The following is an 18,497-nucleotide window of genomic DNA, read 5'->3' on the forward strand; positions in this document are numbered from 1 at the left end:
CTCACAGCCAGCCATAATATATTTGCAGCCAAATCTCCTGAAGTTTGACAAAATTTGCAAAGTTATGTCTTTGGAATGGAATAATCCCATACTCCCATACAGTCACAATATTGTCAAATGGCTAGAGAGCAGATTTCCAGGCAATGGTAAACTAGGTATCCCTGTGGCAAATTAAATATGAACCAGCAGAGTAATCCTCATGGCAAGGAAGGTCAGTGATATACTGTGCTGCATTAGCAAGCAAGAAGGCAGCTGGTCAAAAATGCCATTTCTTTCTCTTTGTATTGTGTGTGAAATTGCTTCTCAAGTACTGTGTCCAGTTTTGGATTTCCATTTGCAAGGAATACACTGAGAAACTGCAACAAGTTTGTCTTTAAAATTATTTGGGTACAGAAGGATGATGTATAAGCAGTGTTAGTGACATCTTCTTGGAGGTGGACAGTGAAAGCTCAAGCGGGAATGTGCACACCAGTCAGGAGTGGGGTCAGTATTGGGACCAGGCACTCTCAAACATCTTTCTTGGCAACATGAACAGTGGGAATGAGTGCACCACCACCAAGTTTGCAGACACCAAGCTGCATGATGTGATCAGTATGGTGGAGGTAAGGAATGTCATTTAGAGGGACATTGACAGGCTTGAGAGTGGGGCTGTGCAGATGAAGTTCATTTTATGAAGCTCAACAGGGCCAAATGCAAAGCCCTGCATACGGATCATGGCAAACTGAATCTCAAATGCTTACTGGATGGACAATAGATTGAGACCTGCTCTAAGGAGAAGATCTTGGGAATGCTGGTGGATGTGAAGCTTGGCTAAGTCAGCAATGCATGCTTTCAGCCTTGAAAGGAAATTGTATCCTGGGCTGCACCAAAAGAGATGTGATCAGCAGGTCGAGAGAGGTGAGTCTGCTCCACTCTGGTGAGACCCCATCTAGAGCACTGCATCCAGCTCTGGAGACCCCCGTGGACCTGCTGGACCAAATTCCAGAGAAGGATCACAAAGATGATCAGAGGGCTGGAGCACCCTTCCAATGAAGACAGGCTGAGAGAGCTGAAATCATCCCATCTAAAGAAGAGAAGACCTTGTAACCGCCTTCCAGCACCTAAAGGGAGCTACAAGAAACACAGAGAGAGACTTTTTACTAGGCCATGTAGTGGCATGACAAAATGGAAAGGCTTTCAATTGGAAGAAAGTAGGTTTAGATTAGAAAGTAGGAATAGATTCTTTACTGTGATGATGGTGAGACACTGGAACAGAACAGCTCAGAAAAGCTGTAGATGCCTTATCGCTGGAAGTATTGAAGGACAGATTGGATGGGGCTTTGAGAAACATGGTCTAGTGGGTAGCAACCCTGCCCATGGCATAAGGTTTGCAACTTGATAATTTTAAGGTCTCTTCCAACCCAAACCCCTCTATCATTCAATTAACTAATTTTAAATAAGCACACCTGTCTGTATTAGTATATCACATGTATCCCTGGAAAAATAAAATCATTTTGCAAATTGAAACTGTTTGAAGTAACATCACATAAAAAAAAGGATAAAATAAGGAGCTAAAGCAATGAATTGATACACATTAACTAGACAAGGCTTAAAGAGTTTGACTAAATTTGCCAGATCAGAAGTAGTTTTTGTGGTCTCTAACCTCATAATAAAAAACAGAACAATGAACCAGATTTGATGACCAGTGTAATAATGTGTCACAGCAAAGTTTTACAGGAATAAGAACCACAAGACAGAATGCAATGGTAGTAAGACTGTTGTGGTTTTAAGCATAATTAAGAGAGAATAAGTAACTTTTAAACATACAGTCTTCTGAATGACTAATTCTTTTTTTCTCATTAATTTTTAAAATAAAGAAATAGTAAAAAGTGTTTTTTTAATATGTCTTAAGGGTTTCTTAATTAATAATGGACAGTTGCATCTATTATCAATGCTTTGCTAAAACCTAAGCAAATATGGCTTATGGTAATAGACAGCAGCATGAAAAATACTAACAGCAGAAATTAATTGACAATAAAATTCAGAAATAATAAATAATTGCATATGGTGTCTGGTTTCATTGTTTCTGTATATTTTATAAGAATGTTACAATCATAACTATAATCTTTAAATAACATTGGCATTTCCTCAGGATCCCAAACTTTTTTCTATCTTCTATAGGCAGAAAATTGTAATTAAAAAACTGCTATCTTGTTCATCATAGCTGCTGTTTATATGCTAGTGAAAAAGAAAGATTAATGAGCCAATGTGCTTTTATCCAAGAAGCATAATTAGTCTGCTTCACTGAAATGAATAATTAAGAGGGACATTTTAAAAGAAAACAATATGTTAAAGGCTAATTAAAGTTTTGGAACTTATATGACAAGCCATGTGTTATGTGTTATTTTAAGGCATTTAAAGAGTCAGGGTCACAGTTTTTGGAAGGTTTCATTCTTTGTAATTGAGACAATCTAAAATGCTCTTTTTTTAAGCAGCTTTTCCTACCAGATTTTTAAATTCCTTGAGTTTCTAAGTTAAAATGCAAATTCTTTTCTATTTTGTTTTAGCACTTTTATGCCACATTTGTGAATTATAAGATAATTTCTTGTGAACTATAAAAATCTGGATCCAAACTATACTTTAAACAAGTATGAATGGAAAAATTTAACATACCAAAACCATTTGTATATGGGCAATTATGTAAATATTTTTCATATTGCAGCATCTGTGGAAAAAAATTAAAACTATTCACATGCATTTTTTTTGCATCTATTTGGTACAATTTTTATAGTTTATAAATCAATGAAGTTATACACAAAATGTGTGCAAACTTTACCTTTCTTCTTCTGTTGCCTTTACACCAAACAAGTAGAACTATTTTTTCATCTATTTATGACAGAAATACCATTATATTTAGTTCTTGTGAGCTTTAACTTGGTGAACTGTGAGAGTATATCAATATTTACATAACTGCAGGAGGAGCAGCAGTGTCTTAGCAAGAACAGTAAAACATGTAAACTGTAGGCCTTGTTCTGTTGGCAGTGAGAGTTAACACTGGTACATAATACCATGGTGACAACTATTTAAAAAGAACTTAGATTTAGAGATTCTTGTTTCTGTCTACTGACTATAAAATCTAGTTGACTCAGATTAATTTCTCAATTTTTAGGCAACTAAATGTAGCTGAGATTAACCCTATCTTTTGTGTAAATTATTCAAAGTTTTAGTGAAAATTAACAAAATTAAACGGTAGAACTCAAACATGAGGATTACTATATCCTGAGGTGCATTAAACACTTGTCTGACTGGTAAGTGATTGTTCCACTGTACTCAGCACTCGTGTGTCCTGAACCTGTGTGCAGTTTTGAGATCCACAATGTCAGAAAGGAATCAAGTTGCTAGTCTGGCTGGAGGGCAGCACACATGGTGAGGGGCTAGAGGGAATGATGTATGAGGAGTGGCTGAGGATGCTGTCCTAGAGAAGAGGAGACTGACAGGAAAAATTGCTGTCTTCAACATCATCATAAGGAGGGGTGGAGATCTCCACATGCAAGCGGAGATGGAAGCGTGTGACAGTGTTCACAAGGGTTCTTGGATGAGGGAAGAGGCTAGGATCTGACTCCATGTTTCAGAAGGCTTGTTTTATTATTTTATGATATATATTACATTAAAACTATACTAAAAGAATAGAAGAAAAGGTTTCATCAGAAATCTAGCTAAGACTAGGACAGGAAAGAATGATAACAAAAGCTTCTGTCTCGGACAGAGAGTTTAAGTTAGCTGACTGTGATTGGCCATTAACTAGAAACAACTCTATGAGACCAATCACAGATCCACCTGTTGCATTCTACACCTGCAGATAATCAATGTTTACATTTTGTTCTTGAGGCGCCTCAGCTTCTCAGGAGGAAAAATCCTAAAGAAAGGATTTTTCATAAGAGTTATCTGTGACAGAAGTGCCTATCTCCACTTTCTGGGGTCCAGGAGAGGATGCAAAGAAATGTCTTAGAGCTATGTGAGAAAAAGTTCAGATCTGGTGTTCAAGAATTGGAAAAAGCTCCCCGAGGAGCTGGTCATGGCTGCAGGCTTCTGATGCTCAAGATGCACTTGGACAACACTCTTAAATATATGGGTCTGACCCTTAGGTTGCCCTGTGTGGAGTCAGAAGTTGACTCAATGATCCTTGTGGGTGCCTGCCAGTTCAGAATATTCTATGCTTCAATGAATTATATGGCATATATAGATAGAAAATATTAATATTTCATAATAGGAACCTATAATTTGATTAAATATTATGCCATGAAATTGTCAAATTATGCAAGCAATAGAAGAAAACATTTTGGCTTTCAAGAACAAAAAACTTGAAATTTGTTGATATTTAAAAAGACCCCTCTTTTCTGGGAAATCATCTGAAAAATAGTTATTTGATTTGGAACAAGAACAAAATTTGAAATACCAGTTTTCAGCTAAATAAAAAGTAACATCTTGCACAGCTCCAGTGATAGCTGTGTGTGAAATAAAGGCTAAGTGTAGACATTTAAAAATGTGATTTTTGGCAGCAGAGCAAATGGCGTTTGAAGCTATTCCAGTCTTTAAAGGCTTTTTCGTGATTACTGGCTACTAGAACATTAAGATATTTCAGAACTCAGTTACTTACATAAACTGAGTATTTAAAGATAAAGCTTTAGAACCATTCAACAGTCATTGTAGTAAACATAGGGATATATCCAATTATTATACATAAGGAGATGATTGATCTTGCTATTTTCCTGAAAAAAGAAAATCCAGAGGAAAGGCAAGAACAAGCAAAAGAAACACTGGTGTGAGACAGTTGAACTACTCTGAGAATATTCTGAATTCTCCATTCATCAGTTTTAGAAGCTGACAGCTTTCACAGCTGTGGGAGATAAAGGTGAAGTAGAACCACATTTGCCTCCCAGATGAGTTCTCTGCATTTTAGGCCTTATGGAGACACAGTCAATTCTTTTAAGAGGCTGACACACAAAAGCCCAGCAGTGCTACAGTGTTGAATGTGTTTTGTACTGATTGAAAAACTAAAGCATGTTGAAATTCCTATGAGACCAGATGTTTTATTTCAAGGTAGAGTAATTCATAGGAAAAAAAAAAATCTCAAAACTCTGCTGCTGAGAAACAGAAATACATCCACTGGCAGGTTTTATCAACCTCCACAAAAATTAAAAAACTCCAACAAACCAAAACAAACTTAAAAAAAAAACCAACCCTGTGATGAAGTCCTAGTAGATGCTCATGTCAACTTTCATTTAAATCATTTAATGCAAAGATATAATTTGATTAGTGTCTTGGACTGTTGTCTTCTTACAATTCTTTCATTAAACAGAGCTTTTCTTTTGTGTTTTCCTTTCTCCTTCATATTATTATGCAAGTGTACAGTTATGCAAATGCATTATTTGGTAAAATAAATCAGATTTATTAACATGTCCTTCAGATCCTTTCCTGCTGGTACAGAATGCTCTCTTTGCACTATAAATGTGCTGCCATTTCACTCCACAGCAAGCCAGAGCAGAGAGCTCTATCATTTTAGAGAATTGCGAAAGACTAATAGTCCACTGGAAGTTTGACTTTTCCATCACTGCCAAAATACATTGTATTTAAATAATATCTTTCAGAAAAAGACATACAGAATTTCATCCTTTGCTCTGCGAGGTGACAGTTTCTGAAAAGTATTTCCAAACAACTGTTTTAGCCCCCCTATTAGTGTTTGACCTTTCTGGCAGAAATCCCTTTTGCAGTGGTTTCACCAGTTTTTTCATTGTACAAAGACGACTTCCAGAGCTCCCAAAGTTCCTCATCCTTTAACCAGTCTTGCATCCTAAAGCCGTGACAGCCCAGTAACGTGTTTCGAAATGAAAATTTGTTTTTCAGCATGGATAACAAATCAAGCCTAGACTGTATTTTGTCATATTTGTAATGTGTGTGTTGAAATTGAGCTCTCATTTGCAATTCACAGGTAGGGTTACTCTGAGTCTTTTACATTATTTAGAAGGCTACATTGCAAAAAATAAAATGGAGCAATAATACTTCCTGCTTCCTGAGGACCTAAATACGATTGTAAGCTACTCCAATTTTTTTTTTTTTTTTAATATTATTTACTTTTTCCTTGTGGAGGGCTTCCTGCTTTTGTATACTTTGATCATTTTGAGAATCTGGCGCAATAAATCTTTTTTTTTGTGTTTTCTTTGTCCCTTTTGCCAATTTGTCTTGCTTGGGAGGTTTTTTAGAGTGCTTTATTCTTCTTTCTATTTTCTTCCTATTAATGTATGAAAGGTCCACTGAAATCTTTACAAAACACTTGAATTTTATGTCAAAGAATTAAATGATCCACAAATATCACCAATAAATGAACAGTTAAAAAGACATATAAGATTTAAATGAGCATTCTAAAAACTTGGGAACCTCTCTGATCTTAAAAAGAGCGATAGTACCTGAAAATAAGATTAATTCACTTGTGAAAGATCAGTACAAGAACTTGAAGAATCTGATCATTGGAAGCATGATCAACATGCCTCAAGGAAGCAATTTGTAAGCTGTTAAAAAAGAGAAAATAATGAAGAATAATTATTTTTAACTGAAAATTGCTGAAAGTAGAGAATTAGAACTTGATGAAATTAAATCTTTATTTTTCAGAGGCCAGTTTTGAAAACTCAGGTCTATGAACAGCAATACTAAAATGTAATGTGATCAGAATCAAGATGAAATGAGTTTATAAGAAAAAAGAGAAGAGAAATTTATGATTAAAGGAATAATCCAAAAAATATTTTTATACTGATATAATTAACTGTTAAAAAATGTTCTTTCTTCTCATTTCTGCTAATGTATAATTATGATCATAAAACATCTCATTCTAAGTTAAAAATATTCATGAATTTTAAATATTTCAGAGTATCATCATAATGCTCTATTGGGTACTAAATATTAGACTTTTGTTTGTCTAAGAGAAAAACTGAAATAAAAGATATGTAATAGACTAAGCTAAAGGAAGGAAAAAGCTCACAGTTTGACATACTGTTCCCATCTAATCAAAGACCTCTATGGAGAATTTTCTAAAAAATTTAATGTGTGTATAAATTTATATATTAGATCTCTGAATGTTTTCCTTAATATTTTTGTGCCTCAAATTCCCACTGGTAAACTGAAAATCCTTTTATTTTTCCTCAGTATTTTCTCTTCTATAATAAGACATGTCCTGGACATCATCTCCTTAAAATACAAATGGTATAAATACTTCAATGACTTAGAAGAGAATTGTTGGATTCATTATTGAAAAAAGTTAATAAAACAATAACAACCGAATATGAACTCATTTATGTATAGAAATATTAAAACAAAACCAAAAAGAAAACAGTGTAGATATGGACATGGTCAAAATTGTGAGGGGATAGAATGTAAGAGAATAGAGATAGTACAGAAAGCAATCTCACCCCTGAGGAGTTGCAGCTGCACTAATCACCAAAGATTAGGAACAGCCCTGCCCTTAACAGGCCACAGCTGTGTCCAATGAGGATGAGTGCTACAAAAGAGTGGGGTAGCTGGCTAAGAAGGTAGCTGGAGTTTTTTTTGTTGTAGGAGGACCAATATTGATAATGGAGCTGCCCATGAGAAATCACTGAGAAGGTATGGAACTTTTGCAATAAGATGACAACACAAAATCAGGGTTAGATTCTTTACAATATAGATGCATACCAGAATAATGTACTCATAATTGTTTCCCTATTTTCTAGCCCACAGGAAGAGAAGATAACTGGTAAGTGGCTATGAGAATAAGAAAAGCTATTTTTAAATGTCAGATGACCAGTATGAGGGCCATGCAACAAATGTGTATCACCAGATGTAGCTTGGTCATAAGTCAGTTTAACAGCACTGTTTTTTTCATCTCTGCTTCTTCCCCTATGTTCCCCCATGTATTCGAATCATGTATAAGACCCTAAAAAGTAGCTGATTTTTTTTTCCTTTTATTTCTGTAGCTACCAGATTTTCCCAGTTAAAGCTGTCTGAAATTCTTCTTCTAGTCATTCAAATTTTTTGGTTTCTTTTTCCATATAGCTTGAATTGACTTGTATTTGAGCACTTTTCATGTATTATTAGCTTCCCTCAAATTTGATAAAGTTCCTTTTTGGTCCTTAATTTAAGATTCATTAATTCTTTAATTTCTTTTGCCCTTTCTTTCCTTACACAGTTAGTTAATACCATCTTGCCCTTTTAACAGATTCTTTTTGAAACCGTTCTGCACAAATTTTTCTTGTGTTTGTCAAAATGACTGTCATTGCTTGTGCAGCAGACCTTCACTGCATTCAGAACAAGGCATTTGATCTGAACAAAAGGCATAAGGGTAAAAATAAGTTTGGGTAGTAGTATGTATGTAAATTGCCAACTTTAACACATTCAGAATCACTTACAAGACGGCTGCACTTTGTTAGGAAGTTCATATTCCTTGGCGTGTTCTCCTGTACCATTTGCTGCCTTAGCTGAGTCTTGGCTCAGAGCTTTCTGCGTTACCTGCTGATGCTGCAGGGTCTTTTAACTCAGAATAGTGGTCTGACCTTTTTAGTAAACATCAGCTATGAGGAATTATGAGCATTCCTGAACAAAAATTAAGTTATGTTTGAAATGTAACTTGAAATCATAATTAGATAACGGTGTCCTCGTGGGGTTGTTTTTTTTTTTTTTTTCTTTTTTGGTGGCTTTTACAACCAAGAAGATACCAGAGTTTATCTTCATTTTGAATCCATTCAAATTTTGAGAATTCAAAGCAAATACATTGACATGGCTGACACATTAAGCTGTCATAGTACCTTTGGGTCAAAATTAGCTGCCTTTTAGATGACTACAGCCTGTTCATCCCTTTAAAACCTCCAACAGCTGCAGGACATATTCAAGCAAATTTGCCAGGCTTGAAACTTTCTATCAGAGTGCATCTGCCTTTGCTGGTGAAATAAACTGACTGCACAGTATTTGAAGTACTTGGCTTGAAGTACCTCCCCAGACTTTAAATATCAGTCTGCCTGAAACACTATTGAGATGATCTCAACTACAGCCTTTTCCCTTAGCAATGTGCATCTTTCTCAGCAATATGTTTCTAACTTATCCTTGCCACATTCAAAATAATTGCTATGCTGCCTGATGCAAATTTGCCTCAGCTCCTCCATTCTAGTTTTGAAGACACCACTATCACTCATCTCAGTTCTTTGCTTTGGACGGTAGTTCAGTTTGTTTTGTGGATAATTGCTTTTGCAGTCTTTTGTTACAGTTTAATGGTGACATCCTTCACCAATCATCTCCATTCACATATTTTTAAAGCAGACAGCTCCACTTTGAAAAAAAAAAAAAAATTAAAGAGCAATTTTTGTCTCCTGAGTTAAATTGGATGTCTTATCTACTCTTCCACAGTTCCAATGCCTCATCCTTCCTGCAGAAACAGACAACTGGGAACTGTGGTAGCTATGAATGTCCCAGCCCTACCATACTCATTGTCTTCATGTCCATGTGGAAAGAAAAGCAAAAAATATCTGTGTACACTACTACTCATTCTATGAACCTGTTTAATGATTTTGCACACAATGAACTACTGAGGAAGACCACGAGGTATATAAGCAGATTTCTTCATAATGAGATCCAGAAACATGAGTAATTTTCGCTAGAGTAATAGTTTAGGGACCAATGGAATCAAATGTTTAAATTAAAATTTTCATACTCTGGAAAGATTCAAACTGAGCCATCAGTGTCAGGAGATGATGATGTTCTTGCTAGTGACACAAATTGAGCACCTGAACAGGAAACTGAACAGAAACTAGAATGTGAACTTAAAAGACATATCTGGCTAGGGACTGCTGTTATTGAACAGTAAGTCTAAAGTATCTTGCCTTGCAAAAAAAGAGAAGCTGAATGGAATAACAGGGATTGTCTCCTACAGTCTAAACTGAGTACAGCAAATTTGGTGAAACGGCATTTGTACTTAATGCTGAAAAAGATGGTGCTCTGGCCTAGACCAACTTGTATCTGGAATCACAACAGAGCACTGGATGAGGCTGCCATAGACAGGGATAGTACGCATAAAACAAAGGGTAATATCTACTCCTCGCATATTGTAAACATCAAAAATTATCCAAATACAAAAAAAATCCCTTCGATTTCAGTCACTGAGACTTCAATAACAGTAGGTAGTTACTATTTAAGGGTAAATATCTCTTCTATGCTATTCTACTCTTCATTTTCATCTGGAAAGATTAAGGGTAAATTAATAAAGGTCTTAGATATAAAAGTTAACATGCATCCCTTTCAGGTTTTAATCTTTTCAGATTATCATTACATAAAGCAGACTGACAATGCAACACCCTGAAAGGCTGAAATTTTCCTTCAGCCTAAAAGTCTTTGAGATAATAAATGCTTTTTGCAGCTGCCAGCACTTGAAAAATGTTTTTTACTTACTTCCTCTTTTTTTTTTTTGCTTTTAATAACAAGCTAGAGACAGACCAATTTCTACACAATATATAACTCAGAACATATTGTGACTACCAATGAGTATTTTTTTCCTAATACTGTATTTTCTGCTGTGATTGGAACATATAATGCACAATTTATTCATCGCAATAATTTCTTACAATTAGTTTTTTCTCTTTAAGCAAATTTGCAAGTAGCAAAACTTAATCTTTCTTCTTCAAAAAAAGGATACCCCATTACCCTCTGATGGCTTATAATATGAAATATTGTATCACAAAGTAGTCAATAATGAGGGAAAGAATATCTGTTTTCTTGCAATTAGCTTCTTGGTATTTTTAGGCTACAACCACAGAGAAAAAACTATTATATTATCAATCTTCTAAGTAAGGACAAAAACATTTAGCATGTTAGTCCTATACTGAATTACACTTTTCATGCTTGTCTGAATCATTCATTAAATACATGTGGATCTGCTAGTACTTGCTTTAAATTTACCAACTTTTTGACTGAAGCTCATATCATTCCATGTTAAGTATCATTGCCGAGAAGTGGAATTGCCATAAGTTTTGGTGATGTTCACAGGGGTCCCAGGAAGACAGAAGAGATGAGGAAGGCTAAATTACTATTTTATGATACCTATTATATTAAGAGAATGATATATTAAAACTATACTAAAAGAATAGGAGGTAGGATTTCATCAAAAGGCTTGCAAGCAAAGGAAATGAATGGAATGAATAACAAAATCTTGTCACTGACCACACAGACTGATACAGCTGGACTGTGATTGGCCATTAATTAGAAACAACCAACACGGACCAATCCAAGATGCGCCTGTTGCATTCCACAGCAGCGGATAATTATTGTTTACATTTTGTTACTGAGGCTTCTCAGGAGAAAAAATCCTGAGGAAAGGATTTTTTGTAAAACATTCTGTGACAATAAATATGTAGTTTTGTAGAATCATTTGTCCACCGTGTTTTCCAGGCATATAATTTTAACTTAGTTGGAAAAAATTTATAAGTGTATTAGTTGCAGATGTCCAAAACTCATGAAGAGAAATAAATAACAATTAATTAAAATCTACTATGGTGAAAGACATAAACTTACTATGGTGAATGCGATTTCCAAGTTATCATTTAAGTTAAACAAAAGCCTTATAGTATATTAAATTTTGAATTTCTAGGCATGTCTATTAGAGGGAATGTGAATTAAGATTTTTCAGCTCTTATTTCCAAAAATGCAGGGATATAAAGCTTTCAAGTTCCCCAGGCCTTAGGCAGGTCTTCAAGCAGTTTTTACTGTGATGCGTTCTGCTTCATTATGCATGTACGCACACATATATTTAAACTTTTAAGTAGGTATAACAGTAACTTATAATTATTTTGGAACTCTTATGCTAAATGCCTTGCTGTCTGCTCATAGAGGGCTACCATTTAATTTCAGATTTCCTAACACAGACATTTTAGTAATTTATCTCCTGTTGCCAAACTAACAGAACAGTAATCATGACTGATGACAACTGAACAAGTGAGACATTTAGTCATATTAGGATCCAAACTTCTCTAGGACAGCACTCACTTAAGCATGGATTGTAAAATAAAAGAATTCTCTGATACCATGAGATGATTGTATTTAGAGATTTTGTTGAAAGAAGGAATTAAGGATTACATTTTAATACAACATTACAGTATTGTGAAAAACAAGTTCTGCCGCGTGAGACTTTGGTATACTAAAAGAAGTGTTTCTTTGGCTTTTTCTTTCTGTATGGGTTTGGAGGAGCATAGATTTCCGAGCATAGAAAGAGCATAGAATTCTGTAAAAGTTTTTACAGAACTGAAACCCTTATTCAAGTGTCATGTGTTCACTATGCACCTAAACAGTCTTAAGAATTTATTTCAAGGAACACTATGTTAATTTCTTAAAACTTTAAGTCTGCAAAGTTTTTCAGAATGATCTGTGACAGACTGCATCACAGTATAATAGAATAATTTAGGTCTGAAACAGCTCCTGTAGGTCATCTGGTCCAACCTCATTCTCAAAGCAGTCTGGCTTCAAAGTTGGAGTGGGTTCTTCGGTCTTCACTGGCTTGGATTTGAACATCACCAGGGTGGAAATTCCTCACAACCTTCCTGGGTAACCATTTCCAATGTTTTTATCGTTCTTTAACTGAGTTGATGTAGTGATGTTTCAGACAAGGGTTTCTTGTTACCCCTCTCCTTGCACAAAAGTTCTTATGTATTCTATTCATAACTTTTGCTCCTCCTTATAGCTTGTTTTTTTGACTTAAATTTTTGTTTTAAACTTGTATTTTGTGCCCCCCCCACTCCCAAACCATATTGCCACTCTAATGGCCTCTGTAACCCCAAATCCATTTTTCTTCAAGCACTTTCTGAGCTTTTTCTCATACACAACTTTTTACATTCACAAATATATCTTTAAAAAGTCTCTTATGCTTCTTTTTTAATGCACCATTTTGGTATTGTCTTTCTGAAGGAGTAGCGTCTGTGGCACAATTTATAAATCTGAGACTTTATTCATTTTGCTGCACAAAACCACTTCATGTTTTCATAGGCCAGAAGTGATCCACTATATTTCTTTACTATTTCTTTACTTGAAAATTCTCACAGAAGAATCATTAATTTTCAAGAGCAGGATGAAGTGCATACATAAACAACAGTTTGGTCTCTTAACCCTTGAAGATAGAATCAACAATAAGAAAATGCATTCATTCCTATTCTGTTTTATGCTTCCGTCTTTGATGGGCAGTAGTTTGAAATTAGAGCTGGAAAAAAAAAAATCTGTTTACATCTCCCAGTGCTTGAAAATCAGGTTGGCAATACAGTTTTAAAGTAAAATAAGGAACACTTTGTACTAGGGTAGCAGTTGTAGCAGCAACTGCAGGTAAGCATTCCTGCTTCCAGCAGTAGAGCAGCAAGACATGAACAAACAGATAGGAATAGGTGAATAACTCATTATTGATTGATGATTTGACTGCAAAATTATTGCCATTTAACTGATTTTATTTCCTCAATTTCTTCTTTCTGGAATGAGCTCCCCCAGATGAAACCATATTTCATCCGTTTGATGTGAAACATTCACCTTCACACAAAATAGAACAGTAACTTTGGAAGACTGAGAAAGATGATGGTAATGCAAAAAAAGAATGTACATTTTGGAGAAATATTTTTCATATCTCCTTATGTCAAAACATCTAACAATTGGCTCCTGTTTTATTCTCACCTGGCTATTTGTCAAAACCAAATATATATAAGTACATTAAAATGGAGAGGCACATCTAACAATTAACCAGCAAAAGAATGTTCCCCATATACCCTAAGCCTGACAAAATGCAAGAACTCTCACTTTGACTTGGTTGTATTTCTAATTTTCATGCTGCATATGACAGTCTTCAAGACTACAGAATTCCCTAATAGGCTTAAACTTTAGAAAATAATGTCTTTTCTCAGTGCTTTTTTTGTTTAATGATTTCATTTATATTACTAATATTGTGCTATGATGTTTGGGCAGGAAAAGATTTGTTTTCTTTTGGTTTTCTTTCCCCCGAGTGAAACAATTTAGTATGTTTCACTCTACTGGAGAAGAGTAGGAACCATGCCCTGAAAATGAGGACATGGTAAATGAAAGAGCAGTTAATAATATTTCTATAAAATGTCAAAATGCATGTGGCTGCTGCCTGCAGTTATATTATGACACTCATCTAAAAGAATTAATCCATATAGATGAATCTGTTGCAAGAGGCATATAGACAAAGTGATCAAAATGTCCAAAGATGAAAAATCCTTTCCAGAGACTAAACTGGTAGCACTTTAAAGAAATTTATGAATATTTGGAATCCATTGATTATTTACTTTTTGAGAAGTTCCTTTAAGATAATTCAAGCCAAAAATGCAAAGAATTACTAAACACATTGGCAAGACTTTTTCTGTGTCTTTATGTGAAATACTGCTAAAGTTGTGGAGTACAACCACACACTTTGGCTTAGATTATGTTAGAGATTTTATTTCATGCTTTCAATAGAGGCAAGATGCATTATTTTATTTTTCTTTGCTCTGAAAATGACATCTAATACTAAAAAATCCCCAACCAAACTCAACAAACAACCACAGCAAAACCCCGGCCATCATGTATGCTTTACAGGGCCTTTATACAAAACAAATTTGATTTCTAATGACTCTTTTTGCTGTGATGATTTTACAGTAGTTACCATAACAGATTTCCTGATCTGAACAAAGCTCTTCATCCCAAATCTGCTCTCCCTCCCACCCAGCTGAATGATGCAGAATTGTCACTTAGAGCCATGAGAAAGAGAAGTGCAAGCAGAATGTTGTATAATTTTTTGATTCTGGCTTCTGCTGTCTTCTTGCAGCTGCTATGGTCTGAAGCCTTAGATGCTTGCTTGAGCTGGGTTTCAGATTAATATTTGCTTGCTTGTAATTTAACAACAACAAAGTTTTTAAAAAAATGTTTGTCAATGATGTATGCCTTCAGGGCTGAATGTACTGGAATAATTAACAAAAAAGCAAGACAGTTTCAAGAATTAGACATAAGAATCACAGACAAATATTATGTTTCAATATATGCAATAAAATATTAACATGATATTATAACTCTACATTGACTAGACAAAACAGAAGTTAATTAAAGTTGATCAGCTCTTTCTTGCTGTCAGACTAGTAAGCAATTTAAAGAATGTCTAAAGCATTACTTGAGAAGGAAAACCTATTTTTTCAGAAATTTTCTGTATTCACTCTATTCTTCTTCAGTTAGGAACAGCTGGCTATTTAGCATCATTAAAGGAAGAGAAGAATTAAATAATTGAGAACTTTTGGTAAGTTTCATCTACCAAGCTTTTTACTTCCATGATAAATTACTGAGGCAATTTCTGCTTCAGCCATTGCTACATCACATTATGACAATAAACTTGTAAGCTTTAACCCTAAAAACCAAAGACTAACCAGTACCTCCTGTCAGATTTATTTTTTTAAATCTATACATAATAAAAAGGTCTGTGATTACAGTCCATCTTTCCTTATAGGACTAACATCTTTCCTAACATTATAGGACTTGACTAATAGCGATCCTGTCATTTTACATCACCAGTTAAGAACTCTAGCCATATTAAAAATGAAATATTATAGCTGCATTTGTCAAAAGTGTGTCTGTGGTATCTCTGCTGTATTCAAACCTTTGCAAAAAAGCCATGGTTTAGATGGAGTGTGATTTTGAGAGATTTAACACATGACTGCACACCACAGGCAGGCAGGAAGTTTACTCCAGCTCTTTGAATTACGTAAATGAGATCAGGTCTCTCAGGACATCCTTCTTTTTATTGACTACTTGCACCACACACATGTAATAGTTACACAGAAAACAAACTTTATGTGGTGTGGCATCCATCTCTCATAAACGTTTATATCAGCGGTTGTCCTGGATTTAGTTGAGAGTAAATTTTCTTTATAGTAGCTACTGTGGAGTTATTTTGGTTTTCCAGTGAAAGCTTGTTGATAATATAGAGGTATTTTTGTTATAGCTGAGCAGTTCTTACCCAGAGCCAAGGGGTGTTCTGCTTCGTGCCCCACCCAATGAGAGAGCAGGCTGGGTGTACAAAACGGGTTGGGAAGGGACACAGGGCAGCCAACCCCAGCTGACCAAATGGGTTTTCCATACAGTGTGATGCCATGCTCAGATAAAGCTGGGAGAAGGAGAAAGCAAAGGAGTTTGTTTGAAATTATGGCATTTGTCTTCTCAAGTACTCATTGTGTGTGATGGAGCCCTGCTTTCCTAGAGATGACTGAACACGTGCCTGCCTGTGGGAAGCTGTGAATAAATTATTGGTTTTTCTTTGCTTGAACGTGCAACTTTTGCTTTACCTACTGAACTGCCTTTATCTCAACCCATGAATTTTCTCGCTTTTACCCCTCTCTTTCTCTTCACCATCTCCCTGCAGGGAGAGTAAGCAAGCAGGTGTATGGGGATGAATTGCTGGCTGGGGCCATGACAGCGGTGTAGATGTCTAAAATTACACTAGTTGCTATTCTCCAGAGAAACAGACATTTCTAGTGAACGATTCCTCTGACATAATTTAGACTGTTACAGTAGAATGAGTTACATTTTTCTGCATGTTTTTTCACTCTACTGATTATAAAGTGATGTCAGAAACATTAGCTCATATATAAACTGCATAATAAATATCTAGAGGAGGAGTAAATTAACCCCACTGAGTTACAAACTTAAGAAACAAAAGTTGCACATAAAGGATATCCAAATAAGTATGAGGCTTAAAATTTTACTTCCACACACTGCTCTTTGTTCTACATGATTTCCCTGACCTGTACTGCCAGTGTTAGGTTTGGAGACTTGGGGTTCAAAACAACTTGTTTAGCTCTGAGTGCCTTCTACCTCTCTCTACTCACACACATACTCTTTTTTTAAACAAACAAAAACAAAAATCCCAAACCAAACAAAAAACAAAATTTAAAAAATATTTATTTTTGGTGTGATGTTTTGTATGTTTAAAGAGTGTGTCTCCCACTTTTCCACTGGAAAATACAAGGGTAAATTTCCTTGTCTTCCGAAATTGTCAGCAAGGAAGGCATCTGCATTTTATAATTAAATATTTTTTTTTTTCTGCAATCATTTTCCCTTAATTTACACTTACTCATCCAGTGAACCCCCATATAATCAGAACTGGGTTTTTTTGTAGTAAAAGTACCCTATAATTCTAAAGAAAGTTTATATTGCTACCTGTAAATATACAGAATTTATAACCTGTATAATAATTTGTCATTAAAAATCACTGCTTCTTCCATTATAAAAAGAAGTTCTATCTCTCATGTTCCTACAAGGAACACAGGTCACAAATCCTGTGACCTTCTCAAAGGGCAGGAGCCTAGTTTAATACACTCCACATCATCTACAGGAAATGGGTTCCATATTATTTTTCATATCTATAGTGCCTTTAAATATGTAAGCCTTCTGAATGCAACTATGCTGGTGGGAGGTTCTTTGTCCCTGTAACATCCTTGAGCTGTGTATCAGAGTTTCTCATGACTTGGTGTGAGTTTCACAATGGGGACTGGTACAGATTTCTCAGGGAGGTTGCACACTCTCCATCCTTGGAGATTTTCAAAAGCTTCCTGGATGTAGTCTGAGGCCCCCGGCTCTGTGTGGCCTTGCTTGAGTAGGGGGTTTGGACAAGATGAACTGCAAAGGTTCTTTCCAGCCTCAAGCATTCAGTTCTTTAGTGATTTTTTTTTAATGTTTTTAATTTAGCCTATGTGAGGCAAAAAAAAAGGAATTTTTTATAGTCAGACCCTGTTGATTGATACGGAACTTAATTTTTACCAGCCATGGATTCTGGGAAGTGAAATGTTCAAGGAATGGAGAAGAAAAGTGAAAAATGAAATTGAAGCTCAAAAGGACTTATCTAAAAGCTAAATTGTAAGATGGGAAGGACACTAACAGATGAAGCAATTATTACTTACTGCACCCATTTACTTTATTCATCATAGCTTTAGGATTGTCATGAAGTTATTAGTGATTATGTTACAAAGACACATTGCTGAAGGTTGTTGAATAGCTATAATATAATCCAAAGCACCAAAATAACTAATCAGGACACAGCTTTTAAGTGTCAATCATGTCTTAAAGTGGATTACTGTAGCACAATTATGATTCCTTAATTTTTAATTTAAAGTTGTAAATGTGAATAGTTTAATAGGGTGTGTGCATACCTCCTTCTCCTGTGGAAGATGAAACCAATAAAATGATAGGGGAAAAGTTGAAAATTGAATTTCTACTTTACTTTGAATAAAATGTTTTTCTTCCTTGTTCTTCTTTTGTGCCTTTTTGTTCAATCCTCATATGAATCTGCATGTTCAGTGAGAGATAAGAAATTCCAGCAGCTCACAGAATGCTCACATATTGTGTAACTGAGCTCTTTTTTACTTGCTTAGGATTCTGACTTCTTTCTTTCCCATTTGTGAACTTTAATGTCCTCTCAAACCACAAATTTTGTTTGG

The 18,497-nt window shown here is 35.2% G+C and overlaps 1 long non-coding RNA gene across 1 annotated transcript; it reads left to right on the top strand.

Annotated features, from left to right (window-relative positions):
• The first annotated feature begins 7,568 nt into the window (after window positions 1-7,568).
• Window positions 7,569-10,386, top strand: LOC132070288 (uncharacterized). The gene is made up of 3 exons (XR_009417938.1): window positions 7,569-7,632; window positions 7,740-7,762; window positions 9,406-10,386. It is a non-coding gene; the product is annotated as an uncharacterized LOC132070288 (long non-coding RNA).
• The last annotated feature ends 8,111 nt before the right edge of the window (window positions 10,387-18,497 follow it).

The sequence above is a fragment of the Ammospiza nelsoni genome, chromosome 2 (assembly GCF_027579445.1).
Source record: "Ammospiza nelsoni isolate bAmmNel1 chromosome 2, bAmmNel1.pri, whole genome shotgun sequence".
Taxonomy (NCBI): Eukaryota; Metazoa; Chordata; class Aves; order Passeriformes; family Passerellidae; genus Ammospiza; species Ammospiza nelsoni.